At 44.0% G+C, this 24,477-nt stretch overlaps 1 long non-coding RNA gene across 1 annotated transcript; it reads left to right on the top strand.

Moving 5' to 3' along the window:
• The first annotated feature begins 222 nt into the window (after positions 1–222).
• LOC121043225 (uncharacterized) lies at positions 223–9,410 on the top strand. The gene is made up of 2 exons (XR_005796742.1): positions 223–564; positions 9,033–9,410. It is a non-coding gene; the product is annotated as an uncharacterized LOC121043225 (long non-coding RNA).
• Positions 9,411–24,477: the final 15,067 nt, after the last annotated feature.

The following is a 24,477-nucleotide window of genomic DNA, read 5'->3' on the forward strand; positions in this document are numbered from 1 at the left end:
GATTGCTTTAAACAATATGTAATAAAACAATGCGCCATGAGCTAGCAAAAAATCTACAAAACGAATTTCCTCTTCCTTTCACGGCCATGCCTCCTATGCACGAGTCTGCTGTAGGCACTAGGCAACTAAACAGCAACCCCTCCACCTTTCTGTAGGGGAGCCAGAGAGGCAAAACAGATGTACCAAGAAGTTCAGTAACATCCAAGATCGCGTTACCAGAAGTAACAAAGCCGGGATGTCAGAGTCTGAGTTACTAATGACTACTCTACGTTGACATTGGTGTTGAAATAGAAATGATAACGAGGCGCATACCATTGACAGGCAGAGGGACAGTGAGTGCGAGTTCCTGAGGTGGTGCTGTTCTGTTCAAATCACGGAGCACAAACACCTAATGCTAGGAGGGCGTCTGGATCTACCGCATCCCCTGCGCTTAGTTACTAGGCTGGGTGAGTGAGGGGTGTCAAGGGGCAGGTCATCCAGATGGACACTAGAATTCTGGTCTCCCGGCCCCCAAGGCAGCGCACACTTCCTCTATTATTCCAGAATCAACCAAAGCCATCGGAGGTAAGAAGCTCTTCCGTGTTCTAGGTTTTATTTGGTCTCAAACTATTTTTTATCTCTGCTCAGTTCTTGGCTTACTCCCTGGGGTAGAGCCATTTGTTCATTCAGGTTTCACTGAACACCCGTGGGCCTTGTACCCTGAGCCTGGGGCAGGCGATGGGTCTCTAGCATGCAGGTACCAGAGTTGACTCTATTGCTTGCTAGATATCTGGTTATGGGAGAATCATTTCGTGTGGCTTCCCCCCCACCCCCCGCCTTTTGTTTCTCCTGCCTCTAAAATGGGTCTGAGACGACTTATTTCACAGGGTTGTTGCAATCGTTGAGTTCTGTATGGAAAGAGAGTTATCCTTATTTGAGGTGGGCTGCTCCTATAGAAGCAGAGTGCGGGGTGGGGAGGGGGGCAGGAGTTGGATGAGCCAGGAGAAACACATGGAGGTCAGATCACATGGGGCCCGTGCGTCATGCTAAGGAGTTCAGACTTGTCCCTCAAGCCAAGTCAAATTGTTTGCCAAATCACTCAAAACAACTGTTCTGTGATGGGAGCATGGGAAAGAGACTCAATAGTCAGTGAATGCTGGCTATGCCCTAAGTGCTTTATCTCAATTCTCTGACTTAATCCTCATGACAGCCCCACATAGGAAGCATTATACACTGAGGCTCAGAAAGATCAACTTCCGGGAGGTTACATAATTGGTGGCAGAGCTGTGATTTGTATTATTCCGTCAGACTGTGAAACTTTCTTCTGTCATGCATAATACATTAATTCCCCCCTCCCCCCCCAAAAAAAAAAAACAAAAACCCATACGAAAGCTGAATGCCTAGAACTGAAGAAACCCAAAACTTTGCATGTGATATGGAGGAGTCATATTCCATGGAATCCCAAAAAAAAAACATGACGAAAATTCTTGATGATGCAATGATTATTTAAAACATTAAAATTGGCTTCAACATTAAATGCAAATAGTTCTACTCTTATGTAATTTCCTGCTTCAAAACCCTGATTTTTTTTTTTTCAGATTATTTTAAGTGACATTCAGTAAGGAGGAAAAATTTGCTTTAAAATGTAGGGAAATGACTGGCTTAGTGGTAATTTTGCAAGAGACTGGGTAGGGAACTCAGTGTGAGGCTTTGAGGATGGCTTTCATGGATTTTACAAGATTTCTTTAAATATTTGTGATATGAGACTTGACTATAGAACTATTTCTCCTCTTGATAAGGGAGCACAAAGCATACCCATCCCTGAGAAGTTCTCTCCAGTTCCACGAACTTCCCTGCCTTTGGAATTCTGGAATGGTTTTTGGTGCCAATTTTTATCATTTCCATGCTTTTTAAGACTCTCTCCACATCCTTCAGTAAGGCTCATCTTGCGATGCAGTCTTATGATCTATTTCGAGTTCCCTGTATGTTATTTAATTCGGTACCTGTTCCTCACGACTGAACAGCTTGAACCCATCAGGCATTCCGACACAACCAGGGATTCCCTGCATTTAGCACAGCAAGTGGTTTTTATCTGGGTTCCAGCGGTTTAACTGCTAGTGTCAGTGGCTTTCATTTTTCCATTTCTCACTCATCTTTATAAAACATTAGAGAACATTTCAGTAAAACATGAAACGATTGCACAAACATGGTTGCAAAAGCTGCTGATGCTGTTTAATCTGAATTCTGATTATGAGCTTGATGTAAGGGTGTCCATGTGAAAAGCAAATATGTGGAGATCGAGACTTGCTTTGATGAATTTATTCAACAAATGCGCTATCTTTGGGAAGCTTATCTACAGGAAGATTCTAACACAAGGGTTTGTATGAAAACGACTGGGAAAACTTTCAGGGGATTGAGGAGGTGAGACAGGAAATGAAAGGAAGTCAGCCAATCGTCAATACAATGCATCGACCATGGGCCCAATGAAGAAAATAAGCAAGAAAGGTCCCACAGAGGAAAATTTTGCTCACTTCTGCAGGTCAGCACCGTAGACAGTGTAAATCATACCTCAGAGTTGTCCTGATCAGAGGAAAGGGAGCTGGAGTATTCATACCTACCATCCCACTCCTTGGTCATTGGCCAAGGCTATACAAATTCCCAGTCTTCAGTTCTCTGTGCTTTGGTGCAGACAACTCCAGCTGGACTTCAGCAGCCTGGGGGGGCAGCTCTCCCCAAAGAGCAGCACGTACTGGCTGCTTTGAGTATGAGCGCTTTGGGCAGAAGTGTGGACAAAAATGGCGACGGAATCCACAGGAATGTGAGTAAGACTCTGCCGGCCACCCTCCTAGGATGCAATGGAGAAGAGGACGAATATTGTCCCCACCCACTCTCATGGAGCTTCCATTTGGGTGTCAGGGAACTAGGCATTAACAAACTAGTTGCAGATTCATATACATGCAATGAAAAAAAAAATAGGCAGGAGGCTGATACAGAAAATAAGAAATCTGTATTTAGATAGGCAGTAAAGAGTTCTCTCTGGAGATGACTTTGGAGCCGAGGCCTGAATGATGCAAAGGAGTGAATTGTTTGCCAAGTCAGGAGCAGGGAGCTTTCCCAGCGTAGGGTACACATAGTCAGAGTCCTTTAGATGGAAGAGAGAGTGGCGTGTTCCATGAACTGAGCGAACCCCAGGGGGGCTGGAGCCCAAGCCTGGATGGTGAAGAGGCGTCTTCGTTATCTGTTGCTGCCTCAAAAATCACCCCCAAATTCAGATCTTACAAAACAAGCCTTGCAGTTTTGCTCATACTGGCGGCTGGAGTGGGGATGGATGGTCAAGGATGACCTCGTTCTGGCAGTTGCTACTGGGTCTTGGCTTGATCATGTTTCTTATAGGCTCATCTGTGCTTCTCCAATGGGAGACGGTATTTGAGGGAGTGAAGGCAGGGAGCTGCAAGCCCCTTGAGGCTGTGTTTCAGGAGGCACACAATATCACTTCCACCAAATTCTACTGCGCAAAGCGAGTTACAAGGCAGATTCAAGGGATCGGGAAAATGACTTCATCTCTTGATAGGAGGCACTGCAATGCATTGGTGGCCATGTTCTAATCTACCAAAGGAAAAGGCTATGATTTGAGACGCACCAGTAGTCAGACTAAGCCTGGCATGGTGGGCCACATTAAGGTGTTTGGATGTTGAGATCTGAATGTCCAATAACCAGTATCCAGTGTCATCCTTGATCAAGATCTGAACCAATACAGAAACAAAATGAAGGTTTAAGATGCACGGACATCAAGTTGTTCTTTTATCTTTTAGGATGCAGTTTATATTTGGGGACAGGTGGAGTATTTAATGGAGAACCAAAGAAGCAAGAATTACCCACCCAGTCATTGACCAAGCTCTTCAGTTATTAGATGCATGGTCTTGAGCATTATAACTGAACTTCCTTGATTTGCTGAGAATAAAATGAAACAATGTTTGCCAAGTGTTTAGCCCATGGCAGGAAATGAGTGCTCCCTGAAGTTTGCAATTGTTATTAATAAGGGCAAGTAGCTCTGGGTGACTGATTTGCATAAAGTTCATAGAGGATGTCTGGTTTTTCTTCCCTTATTTCCATTTGTAAAGACCCTATTCACCCTTTTATCAAAACTTTTCCTTCCCTTTCCTCCAACCTGCTTGGGTGTTGCCCCACATAGATCCTTCAGGCTAAGAAGGAAAGGAATCTGCAGATCTTGACAAGGAGACCTTCAGGGTTTATTATCTTAGGGAAGTTGCAGGTGAATTTTAATAACAATAACCAACAAATCTCTTTTATTCCATTATGAAGATAAAACCGATGAGAAGTGGTGCTTGGTGTCATCTGGTGTGACCGTTTCTAAGGAGATAGACAATGAAATATTTCCTTTCTAGAAGGTTCCATTAAAGCACACATATACATATGAGGGCAGGCTCTCACACTCACACATCCAAACAACCAATTGTTTCTGTCTTTGACACTTTGCATAGAATTGCAGGCAACTCACAAATTCCATAATTTATTGAATGTCACTGCTCATTCAGAAAGGATGGTCATTATCTCAGACATATTTATGGACCTGGTTAATGCCGAGTATTAAAAACGTTATTGGGGATTTAAATCCAGGCAAGTGACTTCCCTCCGGCGCCGAGAGAGCCACAATTTGCCGGCTCCCCTTCTGGAGGGAGCTTGCCAGATATGGAAATATTATTACATGGTTGAATGAAAAGGAAACTGAATTGCAGAAAGAGCCTCCATCCCTAAAGAGCAATGACCTATGAAACAGCTAAAGGGAATAAGGAAATGAATTTTCTCAATTAAAAGAAAAGAGGGAGAAAGAGAGCACACAAAGAGAGGTAGGTGGCAGACCTAGGCACCGGGAGACTGGAAGTCCATCAAGAAACTATAGCACTCTTGGAATTCAGCTTCCAGTGGATCCCTGTTGCATTTGTGTCTCTTGCCTAATTTCCTCTACTTGCTTCCTGTGCGAATGATAGCTTCTTTTAGAACATCCTTTTATACCATACATAACACTTTTATATTATTTGATTGGATTTTCACAGTCTTGGGAGTTTTACTTATTTCCAGCTCCAGCTTGCACCTGGGGATACCGACTAGGTGAGCAACTTGCCTCTGCTCCGGGACTGGTCACGGACCAAGCTAGGAACTGCTTTCAGGGTAGCCAACTCGGGACTTGGTATGCTTCTTACTGTGCCAAAGTGTCTCCGACATCAGTTCCTCCCCTCCAACCGTAGATCAGATGATCCTTGGCAGAAAAATTATGTTTTATACTTTCATTGGTATTCTCTAAAGAATCTTTTACCTTATGAGCCCACGGATGGAACTCAGTATGTGTTGATTAATGGAAAGTTGTGTCGCCTTTGCTTTCCTGCGCCTAGCCCCCCAGTTTTTGTTACCCACATCTTAATTTTAGAAAGTTTCTTCTTTTTTTTTTTTTTTAATTTTTTTTTCAACGTTTTTATTTTTATTTTTGGGACAGAGAGAGACAGAGCATGAACGGGGGAGGGGCAGAGAGAGAGAGAGACACAGAATCGGAAACAGGCTCCAGGCTCCGAGCCATCAGCCCAGGGCCTGATGCGGGGCTGGAACTCACGGACCGCGAGATCGTGACCTGGCTGAAGTCGGACGCTTAACCGACTGCGCCACCCAGGCGCCCCTAGAAAGTTTCTTCTTAACAAAAAGATGTGTTTACAGCTGATGGCGCAGGCGGGCTGGGCACAAAGCCCATGCTCTCACCACGCCGTTCATGCTCTGTGTCCTTGTTCAGTGATGAAACCTCTCTGAGCCCCCAGGATTTATCATCTTTCACTCGGGGCTACTTTGCTTACCTCAGAGAGCTGTTGGAAGCTTGGAATCCAGTTATAATCTAGCCCCTTCATAAAGTTCCCAGAATTTAGTGGGTACCAGCTGCATGCTAGGTACTCTTATTATCATTGGCATTGTTTGCCCCTTGCTTTCAACTTCCTCAGAAGCCATCTCGCTTGGGAATTTCGCAAAATAATGTCTTACGGCTTCCGTCTTGGACTCCATCTTTCATCTGTCTTGTTCATTGGTCCACTTATTCATGATCCTGTCAGCCATGCTTTCACCATCTTTCCCCACCTCTCGTCCCGGGTTACCCTCACATTTTTGGGCTGGCCAGACAACACCGAGGGTTGGTTCAGCCACACATTTTGTCATGTCACTCTGGAGATTCCGGATGTTAGGGCCATCTGGGGCAAACCAGCTCATGTGATCAACCTACCCACAATCCCTTGCAGGACTCGGAACTCATAGATTTGCTCCTTTATATTTCCATACTGATTCCTTGTGGGAAACACACTGCCTGTCAACCTGAAGGATGCCTTTCAGGAAAAAACAAAACAAAACAAAACAAAACAAAACACTACAAAATCAATAAAAAAATAAAATATATAAACAAAACAAGATACGATGCACAAAACAGAATTCCTAGCTATTTCCTCTGGGAAATCTTAGGTCACTAACTCCTTTGAGCCTTTTTACTCAAAGTTTGTTGTCTTTTATATCCAGGGTGGGAGGCAGTGCTATAGCCCTACCGGTCACTCACACGTTGCAATATGTTTATGCTGTTTGGTCAATGGCTGCTGGTTTGAGCATCCCACCTGCCCACCACCAGCACCCTGACTGCTCTTGGATCTCTCACTACCCAGCAGCTGAGGAATTGATATCTAGCCCAACACAATGGCCAGGATCCATCATAACTGGTTGATACGCATGCTAGGGAGCCCCTCAAAACCTGGTTTCACAAGCATTGCCATGGGCTTTCCTGTGTTCTTGGGAGAATCAGTCTTACCCCAGAGTTTCTCTATAGGCCTAGGAGCCCCATACGGGCAACACCAGGAGGGAAATCCTGTTGCCCATTTCCCTCCAGCCTGTCAAGCAGCGGGCAGGGGCTCTTACGCACCATCCTTCACGCAGTGTGCTCCTTGTCCAAAGGATGCCCAGATATCAGCAGAGAAAACTATCCCTGCTCTATCCTTGTTACTCTGGTAGGAAAATGCACCCCATCCCTCAGTCTTGGTTTTGCTATTAACCTGTCATTGAATCTTATACCGGTCCTGTCACATCCCTTGGATTTCACTTTCTCCAGTATCTGGCTTAGCTCATAGGGTTGCTTTGAAAGTTATAAAACAAAACCGGTATTAGAGTGGTTTGCAAGTGGCTACTTGTCGTGTGCATACAAGATATTAACGTTGTCATTGTAATTATCACTACTCAGCATCACCCATGACCTACAGATTTGTTTTCAGGTAGTGCTTCTACGCCAATGTGCATCTCATACTGCTTAGAATACCAGAGCCGTAGAACAAATTAGAGATCATCCAGCCCAAAGATGGAGAACTGTCACATATTTAAACTAAGCCTGGTATTTTTTTTTTAACTACCCAGAGGTGTTTTTCTTTATTAACATTCCTTTATCAGCATTTGAAATTCAAGATTTTTGTTTTCACATCAGAATACAGATTTTTGGCATCTTTTACAAAAAATGACCTATGTTCCAAATAAATTGTGCAGGGCAAACGTCAGCGGGAGCTGACAAGGGGCTGCATTTTTTTGTGAGGTATACAGGTGTTGCAGCACCCTACCTCCTGGCCGCCCCGTTTCCTGACACCAGGCGGCTTCTCGGGTCAAGTGCATTATACGCACTTGAGCTCAGCCTGACTTCTGCCTCGTCTCCTCCCGCCAAGTTTGACCTTTCTTACATAGATGAGGAAACGGAGGCCCCCAGTCTACCCTTCCTTTTGCTTTTTATTTACGACATTGCTTCTTACTAGCTTTCTGAGCCCAAATCCTTCTTCTCAACCACATAAGAAAGACCATGGCTTCTATTTTAGGTTAGCGTAGGTTATTTTACTTCAATTAATTGTAACTTATTTTGTTTTAATCAGCTGCAGAGTCGATTATAGAGTGGCCCGGAAAAAAATATACTGACAACACTTTCTACCTTTACATTTGTCTTAACCTGTCTTCCAGAAAAATGCTTTCAATCTGTCTTGAAAACAGGCTACCACCAGTTCTGTGTAAAAATAGGATTAGTCTTAGGAACAGGACAGTTGATTCTTTTATATTGCTGAAATTGGTAATTATCAGCGCACTCATTTACCCATGGACTCATTTGTTCTGCAAAGGCCCTGTAAGATCAGGAGAACAGATAACAGCACTACAGAGGGTCCTCAAATTCTCAAGCTTCATGTCAGTATTCTACATTTTAGCCCAATTTATAAGAGTAGAAGTTTAGGGAGGAGAACAAAAGAGATGAGCCAAATTTAAGGCCCGAGTTGGGACCCGACCGGTCTCCTGTTTTTGTCTAGAGCCCGGGAAATATAGACAGAGCCAGAAAGACCCTTGGGAGGCTGATTCCAAATTCTTCGTTTGACACAGGCAGAAACTAAAGCCCTGAGGAGGGAAAGTTACTGCCTCAGCCTTTTGTCACAGTTGGAAAAAAATAGGCTTATCACATGGGATTTCTAGAACTTCGCCAAGAGCACTTTCCTGATTCTCAAACCGATTTCTAAAAAATCATGGTGAGATTTCTCCATAAGAAAATATAAGAGTGGGCGCCTGGGTGGCTCGGTTGGTTAAGTGTCTGAATTCAGTTCTGGTCATGATCTCACATTTTGTGATTTTGAGCCCTAGATCAGGCTCACTGCTATCAGCGTAGAGCCCCCTTCAGATCGTCTGTCACCCTCTCTCTGCCCCTCCCCAACTTGCTCATGTGCACTCTCTCTCTCTCTTAAAAATAAATTTTAAAACACTTTAGTAGAGAAAATATAAGAGAATAAAAGCAGCTAAAAGTATTAAGTGTTCAAAAGGCTAAGGCCATCAATCTGTCTCAACGTATGTCAATGTTGCATTGATTAATGCACAGCAATTTTTTTCTGTTACTGAAATATGATTTTTTTAAAAAAAATGAATCAATAAACATTTGTGTATTCTGACTTTCCACCTTCTTATGTCCTTCCTTTGTGCCCTAAACCTCCTCCTTTCTCTTTATTCAGGTATTTTCTCAGATCTCCTGCCCAATTTCCTCTCCCGAGTGAGGTGTGGTAAAAAGTATACAGACCCAGAGGGAGTTGGATTTACACACCTCACTGGATTCCTACTGGGTGTGGCAAGTTGGACGGATCAGTTGTCTTTGACACGCTGGTTTTTCCAGAAGTACTGCTCTTAGTAATGGCCATCCCCATTTTTGGTGGTGGGTTGATATACACTCCCTGACCCGTTCTCCATCCACTGTTTTTGAATCTTTGCCAGTTTCAGTTTGTAGGATGTGACTACCTCAGCAGGTCACCTCCAAGGTCTAGGGAAGACAGATAGAACTGGAATTGTTTTGCAATTTACCTGCTGTACAAAATAAAATGCTTTTTTAACCTCAATGAGCCTCGTTCATTCACTTCTTCACCGAGCACCTCTGATGTGGCAGGCAGTATTCTAGGTAGAGGAGTCACAGTTGTCAACCAGACAGCAAATCTCTTGAAGGTTACATTCTTCAATGGGGGAAGATAGACAACAAATAAGTAAATCGGGAAAATATCAGATTGCCATGAGCAAGATGCAAATGTAATGGAGTATGTCTTCCTTACAGGCTCCCACGGGGATTTGTATATCTTTTTTCCAGTTTTCCTTAGTGCCCTGTAATTGTTTGTCTGCGTATGTATCTCCTTCATTAGACTCTGCGTCTATGAAGAGGCGAGACCTTGTAATTTTACATCTAAATCCCCTATTCCTACATAGTATTAGCTACAGTGGATGTGCTCAACGAAAGCTTGTTCCCGTTTGAATGCTAACTTCATCCTTGGCTCATCTTATCTTTCTCTACTCTTATTCTCTCTATTCTCATTTGCTCTCTCCCTGATTTCTTAACCTATATTTTTTAGAAGTATGCATTTTACAATAGTAAACCACTGTAAATCTTTCCGGAACAAGATGAGTTTGCATAAGTCAGTAGTAAACAAACAAATAAATGTATACATAAAATACCTAAGAGGCATTTCATGAGTAAAGTAGTAAGTGTGTAAGCCCGCGTTAGACAAAGAATTTTCTCTTTTGTTCAACTGACACTAATGTAGGACTTCCAGCAGGAAGCAGTAAGATAGTTACAAGTGAGAGTCTGTCAGACAGACGAGTTCGAATACAAGCTTTCCAACTTGTAATAGTTCTGTGACCTCGGGAAAATAGCCTATCTTTGTTGATCTCAGTGTTTTCACTGAAAATTTTGCTTAGTGATATCTGCCCCATCAGGCTCCTGAAAGAGTAGATGGCATTATGTGTACACACACACACACACACACACACACACACACACACACTTCTGCATATCGTAGGAATAGCTCACCTCTTTGAGTGCTACTGTGTACGAGTGCTTTATATTCAGCAAAGACTCAGGCACAGAGTGGTTGATCAAGCTATACTAGATTGTTATGGGCAGCCCAATGTTCCTAATCGTAAACATTTAGGACCACAAAATAGGCACTCAATAAAAGGTGGTCGCTGCATGTATTAAGCTGATCACCTTTTGTGGTATCATTGCTTTGGCAATGAGAAACCCACAGAAAAACACTTTATGAGACACCAAAGCAAAGACCAACACTCATAAGGCATTATGATCTCAAACTAGGATGAACATGTGCTCTTTTTTTTTTTTGCCAGCCACCATCCCTGTTTGGTCTAATTGTCCTTAGTCCCCTTTTACAAAAATTTCTTACACCCCTTTTACAAAAAATGTCCTGATTTATATAGTCACCCTATTCTAACAGATTCACGTCCAAAGCCAAGCGTGCATAGGAGGCAAAAAGAGGAGAGAGGAAGAAAGAAACACAAAGCAGTTTCATTCTGTCGACATGCCTTCGCCCCACAAACATATCCTCAAAAGGGGTTCTGATTTATGTGTCCTGATTCATGGCAATTGGAGGCGTAGAAGATTTGTCACCTCAGATTTTGAGGGTCTAATTATTTATACTCTAAAACTATGTCTTAACCTCCAAGGAATGATAGAGAGATGGTATGTGAAGTATCATGTTAATGGGAGGGCTACAAAAATCAATGGCGGGATCGGGGATGGGAGCCATTTAATCTCATTGCTGCAGCTAGAGATGCCTACACATTCGTCTTTCTCAAGAGTATGCACACAGCTCTATTAGGTGCTGGGCGTGCCATAATTCTGCTGTAATTGCAATGGCATTATAAATTATCGTCATAACACCCTCCAGTGGGTACACCAGTGCTCTGGTTCACAGCTCTGTGTTTTCCCTCTGTGCAACCATTCATTTTTGGAGATGGTACAAGGAGCTATGAACATAAATATGCCCACATCCTCACGTCACATGATTAGTCTGTTGTCCGCTCTTCTGATCAGCTTTGGAAGGTCCTGAAATGAACTGAGAGAAAAGAGCTCTGTGTTCCACACTTGGCATTACTACTAACTAGCAATGTGACCTTGCGGAAGTCATATTTCCTCCTTCACTTTCATGGTGTGTGAAATAAATGCATTGCATTCAGTCACAGATTTCCAAATTTCAACCATTTCCTTATCTCACCTTTGGGCCCTGTTTGCATATTGCACGTACAACTTTTATTTTTTATTTGAGTGTAGTTGACACTGAATGTTACATTAGCTTCAGGTGTATAGTATCCTGACTCAACAATTCTATACCTTATGCTGTGCTCACCACAGGGTAGCTACCACCTATCACCATGCCATGTTCTGGACTATATTCCCTGTGCTGTACCTTTTATTCCTGTGACTTATTCATGTACTATTAACTTAAAAAAAATGCTTGCCTACGTACAATGCAAAATCATAGGAGGATTTGAGTTTGAGGATTTGGGTGATAGGTAGAGACAGAAAACACAAACGCCTCTCTTTTTATTAGATGCAATTAAGTGTTTTGGGGTTTCCAAAACTTCTGTTCCAGTTCACTGTCCCTGTTTTGAGATGTGGCCCCATGCCACAGCAGACACACAGCTGGTGCCAAGAAATCGCCTCTGATACTTTCCTCTCTTTGTGTCCAGCTCCACACACTCTGTACTTTGGTGGCCCCTGGGGTGACCCCAACAACACCATTAACCCCCAGTCTCTTTCACCTTTCACAGCTAACTCTTGAGATGGCAGGCGTTCTTGGGATTCAAAAGTCATGCCTTCTACAATGAGTTTGGAGGCAAAGTGCCCTTCATGGGGTTACCCATGATCACCTGTCTCCCCAACCCTTGATTCTTTTCTGGTAGTGCTATGAAAATTCTAGAAGTGTGTAGTTAGCCAGATAACACATGGGAAAATGAAAACATCTTCTTGAAAGCACCCCCAAATTATGTGCACAGTGATTTTAGAGCCTTCCTCCCTTGGCTCTGAGGAATAGTAGCCTATCTTTGCTTCAAAATCATATGGTTCTCAGACAACCTCTTTCGAGCCCAGCCTCACATTGCATATTGACAATGCAGGCATGGAAGGGAGTGGAGGACATTGTTGTTGGAGGGGCTAATTCTCTAAACTTCTAGCTGTGCCTAAACTTTTGAGAACGTGGCCCAACATTTATGATCATCTTAATGGGACATGTTTACCTTTTTTGGTCCTTGGTTTAAGTAGTTGCTAAGTTAGCACAACACCCAGCGTGATGCTCTAAAGTCAACTAGAAATCAGATCGTATCACTTCTTTGCTTGAAATTCTTCAAATTTCCTACCTCTAAGAGAAAAAGCTAAATCCTCAAACTAATATCCCAAGCCCTGTGTATGCTGCACCCTTTCCCGCCCCCACCCCCCCAATCACCTCCCTGTGTTTCCTCCCCTTCACCTCTGTCTTCCTGCACTCTGGCCATTCTGAACTTGAGATACTTTTTTTTTTTTAATGTTTATTTATTTTTGACGAGAGAGAGAGAGAGAGAGAGAGAAAGAGAGACAGAGCATGAGCGGGGGAGGGGCAGAGAGAGAGGGAGACACAGAATCTGAAACAGGCTCCAGGTTCTGAGCTGTCAGCACAGAGCCCGACGTGGGGCTCGAACTCACAGACTGGGAGATCATAACCTGAGCCAAAGTCAGAAGCTCAACCGACTGAGCCACCCAGGTGCCCTTCGAGATACTTTCTAAATAGCCAAGACACTTCTGCCACAGGGCATTTTCTGCTTTCCATTCCTTATTCCTTGAGTGGTTTTGAATGTCTTCCTCCCTTATCTGCAAGGCCTTTCCTAACTACTGCGTCCAGGATAACAATTCCTCTTTCCCCTGGCATGCTCTCTCTCCCTCACTGTGTTTTATTCTTCTCCATTTATATTACCTTTTGAGAAACAATACCTTTTTATTTGTCTATTGTCCATTTCTCCTCTTTAGAATGAAAGCTCATAAGGGCGGAGATTTCTGTTTCTGTCTGCTTTTTTTTTACTGTTGGATACTCAGTACTGAGAACAGTGCCTGATCTATAATGGCATTCAGTAAGTATTTGCTGAATACATCTGCATACGTAAATGGCTGGATCAAGCATGTTACTTTTCCTTCCTTCCCATCATATTTCTATCTTGTTCCTTTTTTTCTACTTAAAAAGATTTATGTGTAATAATTCATGTTATCCAAAAATTGAAAAAATATATAGAATGTTATACAATGCAAAGCCTCCCTTTAAACCTTGTGACTCTTATCAAATTTTCTTTACGCATATTATGTATATGTGTATGTGTATGTGTATTCTCTCTCTGTGTGTGTCTCTCTCTCCTTTGTCTACTTTTTACTGCTATGGGTTTTTCCACTCTTCTTAAATTTTTCCTTTCTTTTCCTCTCTCCTGTTTTCCTTCCTACCCCCTCCCTTCCTTCCCCCCCTCCCTTCCTCCCTCCTTCCTTCCTTCCCTCCCCCTGCCTTCCTTCCTTCCCTCCTTCCTTCCTTCCTTCCTTCCTACCTTCCTTCCTTCCTTCCTTCCTTCCTTCCTTCCCTCCTTCCTTCCTTCCTTCCTTCCTTCCTTCCTTCCTTCCGACATCTCATTGTAAATGTTGCTTCTCTTTTCCAGATGTTTCAAGAGCTATCTTTGAATGAATTTCTTGTTCCTGTGTAATTATGCATCTTTTAATGAAATGGGTGTTTTGAGACCAGCTATCTTCAGCAGATTCCTGTGCGTAGGAGAATAGCTTCAAAGGCTCTGACCCCGGAGGCCCTCTGCTTGTCCATTGTTAGCATGATCCCTGCAAATACTGCTGATCTGGGTACTTTTGTGTCGGTGGAACTTTCTTTGCCTCTCCACCAAGCCTGCTCACTCAGTTCTCTTACCTGTTGTGAAGAAGGGTGACAGCTTTTGCACTTTATGGCATGAACCTCACCTCTAAGAAATGTATCTTCTGTTGATGTTTCTGAGCTTCGACGGTGTCAGACCCTCTTGTCACTCACTGTTGCCTTCTCTCCCTCTCAGTTTGGGGCAGCCTTTTATGTGTATTTTGGATTTCATAGACCCTGTGTGTCAGAATGTCCTGTCTGCATTCGTTGAAAATGCAGATTGCCGGGTTTAAAACATTTTTAAAAATTCTTTATAGTGTTTTTAAAACATGACTTCTTGGGAGAGAAGTGAAAAAATGCTGACTGTCCCATTATGTTCATATGGGAAATGCTTGTTCCTTGTTTCTGAATATTTGGATTCTCATTAGAATTCCCTAGAGAACAGATTGGGTAAATTCCCTGATTTTTTACGCTCTGAGCTTTCTGAAGTAAGGTATTTGGGGCTTTCACCGCAGGACTGGAATGGATGTGGCCCCGTCAATCACCTTCCCTCACCCAGCCTCCTATGAAAGAGTTGCCTGGGGATAGAAGTATGAAGACTCTGAAAATAAAATTTACATCCAAAAGGAATTCATTTTGCTATCAGGAGAAGTACTGGGTTTTACTAATCCTCTTGCTTTATAGAAGGTAATGTTTATTTATGGTCACATAACATTACATCAGAGCTGGAAAGCACCATAGAGGCATCTTGCTTAATACATCACTTGAAAGATGAAAAAACTGAGTTCAGAGTCTGGAATTGACTTGTTCCATGGCTTCAAGGTCAGAGTGTGGACCCACAAGGTCATATGCAAGTGTAAATCAGAGAGCATATTGAAAACAAGATTCTGAGTCATTACCCAGAATACGCATACCAGTGGGCAAGAGCATGCATACCAGTGGGCAAGATAACTCTACTATAAGGTTGCCTATAGAGCCACGATCCTTTGTCTGTGTCTTAACATTTGTTCAAGGCTAAAACAGTCACATGAGTGGGGTAATAATTCTACATAGGAGGAGATCCACGTGATACTTTGTACTCTTCTCCAATGCATGCTCTAGTGCGTTAATCCCTTAAGTCTCATTTTACACGGGGCCACCCAGACAACACAGATTTGTGTCTGGGCTTGAAGGGCAAATAAAACTCCTTAGGCTTTTGTGTACTATGTGTTCCAAGCCACGTCTCTGGCCCATCTTCCCAAAGAATCTATCACTGGAGTCTTAGGTGAAAGCCCACCTAATTATAATAAAGTGGCACTTGATTTCTGATTTGCCATTTTCTCCTCTTCATATATTTCTCCCAGGATTTCATAACAAGAAGGGCGATGGAGACTTGGCAGGGTATACGTATTCATGGGTCTTTCAAAGACCATCTGTAGTATCCTCGAACTCACCATAATCCCAAACAGAAATAGTACATCCCAGCTCTTGGTCCTGTCCTTTGACTCACTTAGCAAAGCTCATTGAGAAGGCGCTCCCTTATTGCCTGCCCAGCAGGGCGCTGGGGGAAATGATCTTCCACATTAACTACAGCCACGTAACTACTTACACAGAATCATATGTTTATCATTTCCCAATATTTGTAGAGTATTGGTTAAATCTGTGCTGCAGATTCTTTCTAAGATGTACTGTAAGCTGGCCAGGCTGACTTTGGGAATGCTTAGATTGTGACTATGTTAGCAGTGTGAGCAAACCAGCCACAGCGGGGATGTGAAAAGCAGCAGCACTGATGAGTTCATAATGATCCCCTCTTGGTGAGCAAATTGACACCTGTTCCTCTTTCAGCATCACTCAAGCAGAGTCCATTTCTCTTCCTCTGCATAGCACAAGGCTGGGTTTTTTCGCTTTAAGTTAAAAAAATGTATTTTGATCTAACCTTTTGAGGACAAGAAAGGAGAGGAAGTTCTAGGCAGGGGGGAGGTCAAGACAGAGAGTGCAAATAAATGGAAGGAAGTTTTTAGGATTATCAGTTCTGAAGTTTGGAAGTTCAGAGAAGGAACAGGAAATAGGGGCAGAGAAGGGAGGGACAGGAGAAGATACCAGAGGGAGAAAAGCCAGTGCTTGATTTTCAAAGGTCTTCTACTTTAGGGATCATGAACAGTATTCCGTGAACAAGGGAGAAACACTGAGTGATTTTATGCATGGGAGCGATAGTATCAGGTGTATATTTCAGAAAATTCACTCTGGCTGCAGCTTTGAGAATAAACTGAAAGGAAGCGAGACTGGATGTGGTTAATTTTGAAGCTATGGAGGTAGACAAAGATGACAGCGATGATGGGGGTGGCACAGCGCACACGGGACCAGTCATCGTCATACATTATGTGATGTTCTTGTTGCCGCTCTGAGTAGAGACTATAATTCTCCTTGCTCCGTGGGTGAGGACTGAGAGGTCACGCCGAGAGCAAGAGGCAGCCTGGTATTCTACCTGGAGCTCTAACTCTGAAGGTTGAAGCTCTTCTGAAGCTACAACATGGAAATCCTGACACAGCGAGCTCTGTCGGTCACTGATCGCTAGATTAGGAAAGCGCCTCTGCATTGGGTGATTCCATTTTACTTCTTGACGCTTCCCCACCTATTATGGAAGAGTATTCTTTTTTTTTTCCTTACAAAGATAATGAGATAAACGAGATAACTTACCTGATTCTAAAACTTGTCTCTTCCATCCCTGGGAGGCTTCCTCCAGAGCTATCAAGAAGAAGGCGAAAATTTAATCTAGTATTTGTAGAAATTTTCAAATGAAAGGAGTTCTTCCTTATATTTTGGAAGAATTATAGAAAGTATTGGCCCCGAGTGCTCTGAAATCCTTGAAGGCAAATGTAAGTCAAGGAAATTACACTTAATAGTAGGGCTGATATTCCACGAACAAATGAAATGTGGTCTTCATTTCCATCAAAAACATTAGTGCCCTGTGCGAGATCTATTAGCTAAAAATAAGTCTCCTACATGTTAGGTTCAGACAGAGTCACATTTTCGATGACAAAATTGGAATACCATTTAGGCCTCCAATTTTCATAGAAAATGAATTTTTTTCACCTTTTAATAATTCTGTGTTGTTTTTTTTCCTTCAGATGAAAATAAGGAATGGCTTAATTTCCTAAAACACCTTAAAATAAACTGGGTAGTTCTTTTCCTTCTTTCTCTCCCTCCTTCCATTTTCTTCCTCCCCTCTTTCCCCCCCACCCCCCCCATCCAAGTTCCTTCCTGTTCTCCCTCTCTCCCTTTCTTTTTTTTTTTTTTTCAACGTTTATTTATTTTTGCGAGAGAAAGAGACAGAGCATGAACGGGGGAGGGGCAGAGAGAGAGGGAGACACAGAATCGGAAACAGGCTCCAGGCTCCGAGCCATCAGCCCAGAGCCCGACGCGGGGCTCGAACTCCCGGACCGCGAGATCGTGACCTGGCTGAAGTCGGACGCTTAACCAACTGCGCCACCCAGGCGCCCCTCTCCCTTTCTTTTTAATTAAGCACTAACCGAAAGCCGGGGAAATCCATTTGAAGGAAAAATGAGCTCTTCTCCCTTTCTCCTTATGCTGTAAAATCTGCACATCGCTGACAGAATGTTGATTTAGAATTATACTAATTGACAGTGAAAGACTTCATATAATCCTGTTTATATGACCTCCAATAATGTTGAAAGATCAAATAAAAAACCGACCCTGGCAATTTTCAAAAGCCGTCATAGACTATAACAGACATGATTTAGATGAATGAACTTCCAATTTCCACAAAATGTGAATTTGCATTTTACACAAAACCTACTTCATCAGTCACCGGGCAGGCATGCTCCGAAACGGTGACTTCTGCGGGGGACCAAGTGCCTGCTTTTCTTTATAGGCACGTGCAAGAAACCCTTATTCATTGTTCTTAATAAACTGCAAATACTGATAACTTCTCCAGAAGAATTATCATCTGGTTTTCTGTCCTTATTCAGGAGGAACACTGGTGTTTAAAGTCAGGGCCAGGATTCATCAATAACATAATTGGCAATAGCTTTCATTTCAGCAAGGGTCATCATAACCTTTTCCCATGTAGATAGTAAAAGAAGGGGTAAAATCTCTAAAGAATAGCCTAAAAAGGCACATAACACAATTTGAGGACACACTCGTTCATACGTTCCGAAAGACACATCTTTTTCTCATTTTGTGAAAAAATAGTGTTTCATACTATTGCTTATGTAACCTCCAAGTGCTGTATGTTTTATATGACCTCCAGCTTTTTCCCCTCCTACTCATAAAAAAAACTAATTTTGAAGGACGATGAGAACTTCATGTGGCATCAGTTAAGGAGCCCCCTTTCTCCCCGGGGCTCGGCCCTGGTCTGCCAAGGGGGACTGGTGCTGAGAACAAATAGCAAACTAGGTGCCCGTGAGGCAAAAAATAAAAAAAATAAAATAAATGGAGGTCGGTGATGTGCGTGGCGGAGGAATACTGTTGTGGATAGTGTTCCAGGGACTTAAACAAAGTGAAGGTGAAAGCCATGCATCTGTCTCTTCTTGGCGGGGAGCATGGTGTGTGGAAGGTAGCTGGGGTGGGGATGGGCATGGGTGGAACCTTGCCATCTTCTAGGGCTGCTGTGAGGACAGCACAGATGACACACGCGATGGTACCTCCAGCAACGGCTGGAGCTTAGGAACCGCTTCACTGATTGCTTACAAACATTGAGAACTCCCTCGGTTGCCGAGTTTTGACAAAATACTGAAGGTTTCAGAATCCGATGGTGTCTCTCAACAGAGCTGATGTTGGGCCATCCACCCCTGAAAAGAAGTCTGATTACAGAAATCTGTAACTTATGGAGACTCTGAATGAAGCAAAATAACGCTATCTATAATAAATTAACAAGAGTTTGCAATATTCAAGGAAAAGACAGTACCGGTATAACAACCCCTTAAAATACGGTTTAACGTGAAAGCCTTTTCTTCTCATTCACAGGGTTCAGAGTGAATGCTATTGGTCAGGTGACTCTCCTCCACATGGTGACTCCAGGGTCCAGCATCTGGCCATTTCATGACCCTGCCGTCTTCAAGGGCAGTCACTGCGGAAAGAGGATAAAAATAAAATGGGGGCACACGGGCACTTCCGTCTACATTCCATTGACCAGAACCAGTCCGTGGCCCCACCCAAGTGCAAAGGTGCTGTCACCATCGTTGTCCTCAACATCCAGAAGAAAGTGAAATATTGGGTGAACACATGGGCGACAACTTCCGTGCATGGACTTTATAGTAATTACCTCATTTATATCTAGGAGGCGGGTGCTATTATTACCATTTTTTTTTTCCAGTGAAGATCCCGCAGAAGGTCACAGATGTGGCCAGTGCCACGCAGAGATTCCATCTCAGGTCTGTATGATGATAAGATGTCCCTAGCCATCACCTTAGAGTGCCTCCTGGGCCACCGACAAAGTATACCATCAGAAAGAGGCTGGGCTGAGTGGCAGTTGGTTACTTGACATCTTTTTGCTGTGCCCTTCAACAGCTTGGCAAATCGGAAAGGTCACCCCACGACCTTGCGTGGCAACTTCCTCATGGGAAATGGAGCTACCTGATTATCAATCCCCCCATCGAGTTCAGCAATTCACTTACTTTTTTTGCATTTACATGTTTAGAAGTATGACATTGGACAACTACTTTCATGTCCCTGTAAGGGTCCTTACAGGGGCTACAGGGCACGGGGTGGGGGGGGGGAGGATGTGCTCTGCTTGGAACCCTATGCGTTCGGAATACTCAGTACTCAGTACCCAGTTCTCTCTACCTCTGCTCCCCCTGAAGGATTTCCCATCTGTTAGCAGACCCCTCTGTCAAAGAGCAGCTGATTCCTGTTGGTTTAGGAAAGCGTCCAGCATGGCTTGCATTCAACAGCCCCTGGTCTCCTTTCTGGAGCACCCTGGGACTGGAACCTGCCAAAATGCTTTCACCATAAACTCAGCATGAAATGTGCCTGTCCAGACTTCAGAGCAGCTTAGCTAATAAAGCAGGAGATTGCTGAGGAAAAGCGGATACTTGTGCGGCTCAGGAACTCCGAGAGCCAGGACCCCACCCCTTCTGGCTCCCCGGGGGACACTGAGGTTCTACAGGTTTGAAGTCAAGACTACAAGCATGGCCTGCAGCCAGCTTCCTGAGAAGGGGATGAAAGTCCGCGTCAGAACTCCTGCCCCCTCTCTTCACCTTCTTTTTTCCGGTTAGAGCAGAACCTGATTTTTTTTTTTTTTTTTTTTTTTTGCCAGAAAATAGGAGGCCGTTTCCTGTTCACAGGCATTAAGAACGGTGCTAAGAGGTAATGTCAAACATGATAAAATGTTACCAGGACAAGATGGTGATTTTTGCAAGCCTGTGACGTGGGAAATCTAGGTCTATTACGAATGAGGAATTTCCAGAATGTGCTTTTAAAAGTTTTTCAGACTAAGTCAAGTGCTGGGGGTGCTCTGGGTGACAGGGAGACATCATCACAGCCAGCTGGGAAAGCATTGGCCAGCCACAATTTTTCTGTGAGCCTGAGGGTAATCTAACCCATTCATTCATTCATTCATTCATTCATTCATTCATTCTCTTGAGCTTCTCCACCATGGCAGACACTGTGGTTGATAATGGAAGAATAGACTTCACCCGGCCTCCCCATTTCTACCCTTGTTCCCTCCAATCCTCAATCTGTTTTCTTCCCATGTAAAAGTCAGAATCACCCTTTACTTTTTTTCTGAAAAATGTTTAGTGTTTATTTATTTTTGAGAGACAGAGACAGAGCACAAGCAGGGGAGGGGCAGAGAGAGAGGGAGACACAGAATCCGAAGCAGGCTCCAGGCTCTGAACTATGAGCACAGAGCCCGACGCAGGATTCAAACTCCCGAGTGGTGAGATCATGACTTGAGCTGAAGTCGGACGCTTCACCTGCAGAGCCATCCAGGTGAAGAATCGCCCTTTAAAAAAACAAATCAAATAAGTTCACTTGCCCACGAAACAACGTGTAGTAGCTTCTGTTGCATTTTAGAATAGCCAACAGTCTGGTGGCCTGCGAGATGCAGCCTGACCCGGCCTGACCTCCCATGGACCCTGTCCTTACCTGGTCTCTTTCCAGTCTCACTGGTTCTTACCAGCTTCCATTGCACTGGGCCTCCTAGCGCCTTACGCAGACCACGCTCTTGCCGCGACAGGACTTTTACACTTGCTGGGCCTCCCAAAGAACTGTACTTGGCCCAGTTCATCAGGGCCTGGATCTTTCTTTTCCTTTCTGTCTCAGCTTAAATTGTACCTCCTTTGGGAGCCCTTTTCTGATCACCCATTTGAAGGTTCTTGACATCCCCCTTGATTCTGTACTATATCCCCCATTTTTTAATTGCTGCCCAGAAGTTATCCCAATCTGAAATAGTTTGCTTGTTTATTTGTTTGTTTTCTTATTCATTGACTATCTCCCCGATTGGAATGTAAGCTGTTTTTTCTTTTTCACCAGGAAACAGGGCAACAAAGAATATGTAGATAAAGCCCTGTCTGTAAGACGGTCAGTTTAGTGAGAGAGAAAAATGTTCCGAGACACGACCCAAATACAGGGTGATAATGACGGTGTCAGAGGGAAACAGGACACAATGGAAGTCCTTGAGCCTCCCGGACTTGGTGGTCAGGGAGGGCTTTATCAATAAGGTGAATTCCGAGCTGGACCTTGAACTTGAGCTTGAAGTGATTTGTGGATGGCAGATGCGGTAAAGAGCTTTTCAGCATTTTGAATAATCAAGAAATCTTTTTGTGTGGTTGAAGTACGTTGTGTATAAGATGAAGGGGGGGGGGCGATGTGAATCGTGGGCAGCTGTGGCCAGATATGAGACACTGTGGGATGATGGAAGCTGGGGAGAGTATCAACCACCCCAAATACCTCGAATCTAGTGAAAACGTGTATCCCTTGCGCTGCTGGCACTCGGCAAGAGAGTGACGCGTCTGTGGAGAAGCATCTTCTCAGTGTGCTTTTGCGGGGGAGGTATCCATTTAGCTACAGTTAATTTCTTGCCCTCAGTATTGTCCCCAATTACATCCTTCACATGACTTCAAGCCTATCTGTGTTTGGCTTGGATACCTTCGAGCTACTTGGAAGAAAAAAGATGAGAAAAACATCACATTATGATAGTCCTCATTAATGTCATTCAAACACAGCTTTTGATGAAGACTCACACTACCGCTACTGTTTGATTAAGGGCTGTTTAAAGTGACAGGATGGTGGCATCCGCCGGTAGAAAAGAAGGACCCTGTGGGCTTCCAGAAAGCTGGCTTGGACGTTATAGAGGCTTGCGTGAACTACAGTGAGAGTGCAGAGCTGGTCCTGACGGGGGTGTGTGTGTGTGTGTGTGTGTGTGTGTGTGTTTTCACCTGGGAAGACCAAACATGGTACAACAGAATGGGTCTGTACCCAAATAAGACACTGGACGGACAAAAAGGCGTGCACATGATTTTATTTGGTATTGTCTCCTATTAGCACTAATGGGTGTCATTCTACTTTTTTTATTAAAGCCATTTGGTCAAACTGGTTTGTTTTCTGCCGTTGCAAGTAAAGAGGCTAGTTAGGGAGAGAAAGAGTGTAGCACAATGGTGTGGGGGTGAATTTGGGTCAGACAGACCTGGCTTTCCTTCTTGCTTCTGTCCCACTTCCAAATTATATAATTTTGGTCGTATTACATAACCTCCCTGAGCTCTGGTCTCTCCTCTATAAAACTGGAATAATAATTCCTATCACAGAGGATTATTTAAAACATTGAAGAGACGGTACATACAAGATGCTGCCTATTGTGTCTGGAACGTAACACACATCAATATAGGCTAAGGCATTATTTATTGTTATTATTGTTATTTGTCGCTGCTCCTATCACTACTGATTTCTGCGTGCTTCCTGGGCTACAAACTGTAGGCAGGAAGTATTCACGTCTAATTCCTTTTTATCTACCATCACAGCACAATGACTAGCACATAAATAGCCCTTGATAAATATTCACAAAGTTATTTTTAATTACTAATACATGATTTTGATGGATTCATAGTTTCTTCATAGTGTTAATTATCATGAAATCATTTGTCCAAGAAGCATTTGACTAAATTCTGTTCTCCTTTTTTAAAAAAATATTTATTTTTGAGAGAGAGAGGAGAGAGAGAGAGGCAGTGCCTGAGCGGGGGAGGGACAGAAAGAGAGGGAGACCCAGAATCCGAAGCGGGCACCAGGCTCCGAGCTGTCAGCACAGAGCCCGACTCGGGGCTTGAACTCAGGAACCGTGAGATCATGACCTGAGCTGAAGTCAGATGCTTAACTGACTGAGCCACCCAGGTGCCCCTTTTTTCCTCTTGTACTCTGTCTTCAGTGGGTTTCAGCCAACCCCTTAAGGGAAGAAGGAAGACACAGGGAAACAGTATTTTGACGGGGCTCTGGGACCAGGCAGAGCTGGATCGGAACAACTGTAACGGCTCCGTAGACTCACGTTTTTCATCTGTAGAATGAGGCTAGTATTTACAGTGATAATAACTATGACAATGAATATCTCACAGGTTTGTGGTGCTAAGCGTTTAATTGGTATCCTTCAACTGGTTCTCACAAGCACCTTGGGAGGGAGGTGTTAGAATCACGTGTTAAACTGTCTACTGTGGAGGAAATGGGGACTGACCCAGATTAGATGAGTGAAGCTCCCTGGCTCATGGGACAGGCCCAAAGACAATTTGTTCCCCCTTCTCCCTTCCTCTGTCCCATTGGGCACTGACATACACGCAGGTCTCGGCCACACAGCTGCCAAGGGCTTGGTGGCGGGGTGTGTGGTGCGGGGGCGGGGGGGGGGAGGTGGGGTCCAAGTTCATCCAGCTGGTTCTCAAGTCCAGGTCCTTTCTGCTGGGCCCCAGCGCTTCCATCAGGGGTGCGGGGAAGATGCCTCTGCATTTATGTGAACTCTTCCCTCCCGCTCAGTTCAAAGCCATCTTCACAACTATGTTGGGACCGTGAAGAATGAGTCAGCCAGTCACACGCCTGCTCCCAGGGCCACCTTCCAGGTGACAGAGACAAATATCGCAGTCGAACAGGACCTAGAGACGGGCCCGGACCAGCAGGGCTTCTGCTCACGCCTTGTGAAAGCCCTCTGCCGTGCGGTTCGTTAAAAAGCCAGCACTGTCTGCCCAGCTGCTTCCCCGTGGGCAGTGGCTTGCTGGGGAACCAGTCTGAGGTCTCCCGAAAGCCACCTTGTCTCTTTTTTAACAGCCGATGGTGGAGCACT

The sequence above is a fragment of the Herpailurus yagouaroundi genome, unplaced genomic scaffold, assembly GCF_014898765.1.
Source record: "Herpailurus yagouaroundi ecotype Mexico unplaced genomic scaffold, PumYag 186, whole genome shotgun sequence".
Classification (NCBI taxonomy): domain Eukaryota; kingdom Metazoa; phylum Chordata; class Mammalia; order Carnivora; family Felidae; genus Herpailurus; species Herpailurus yagouaroundi.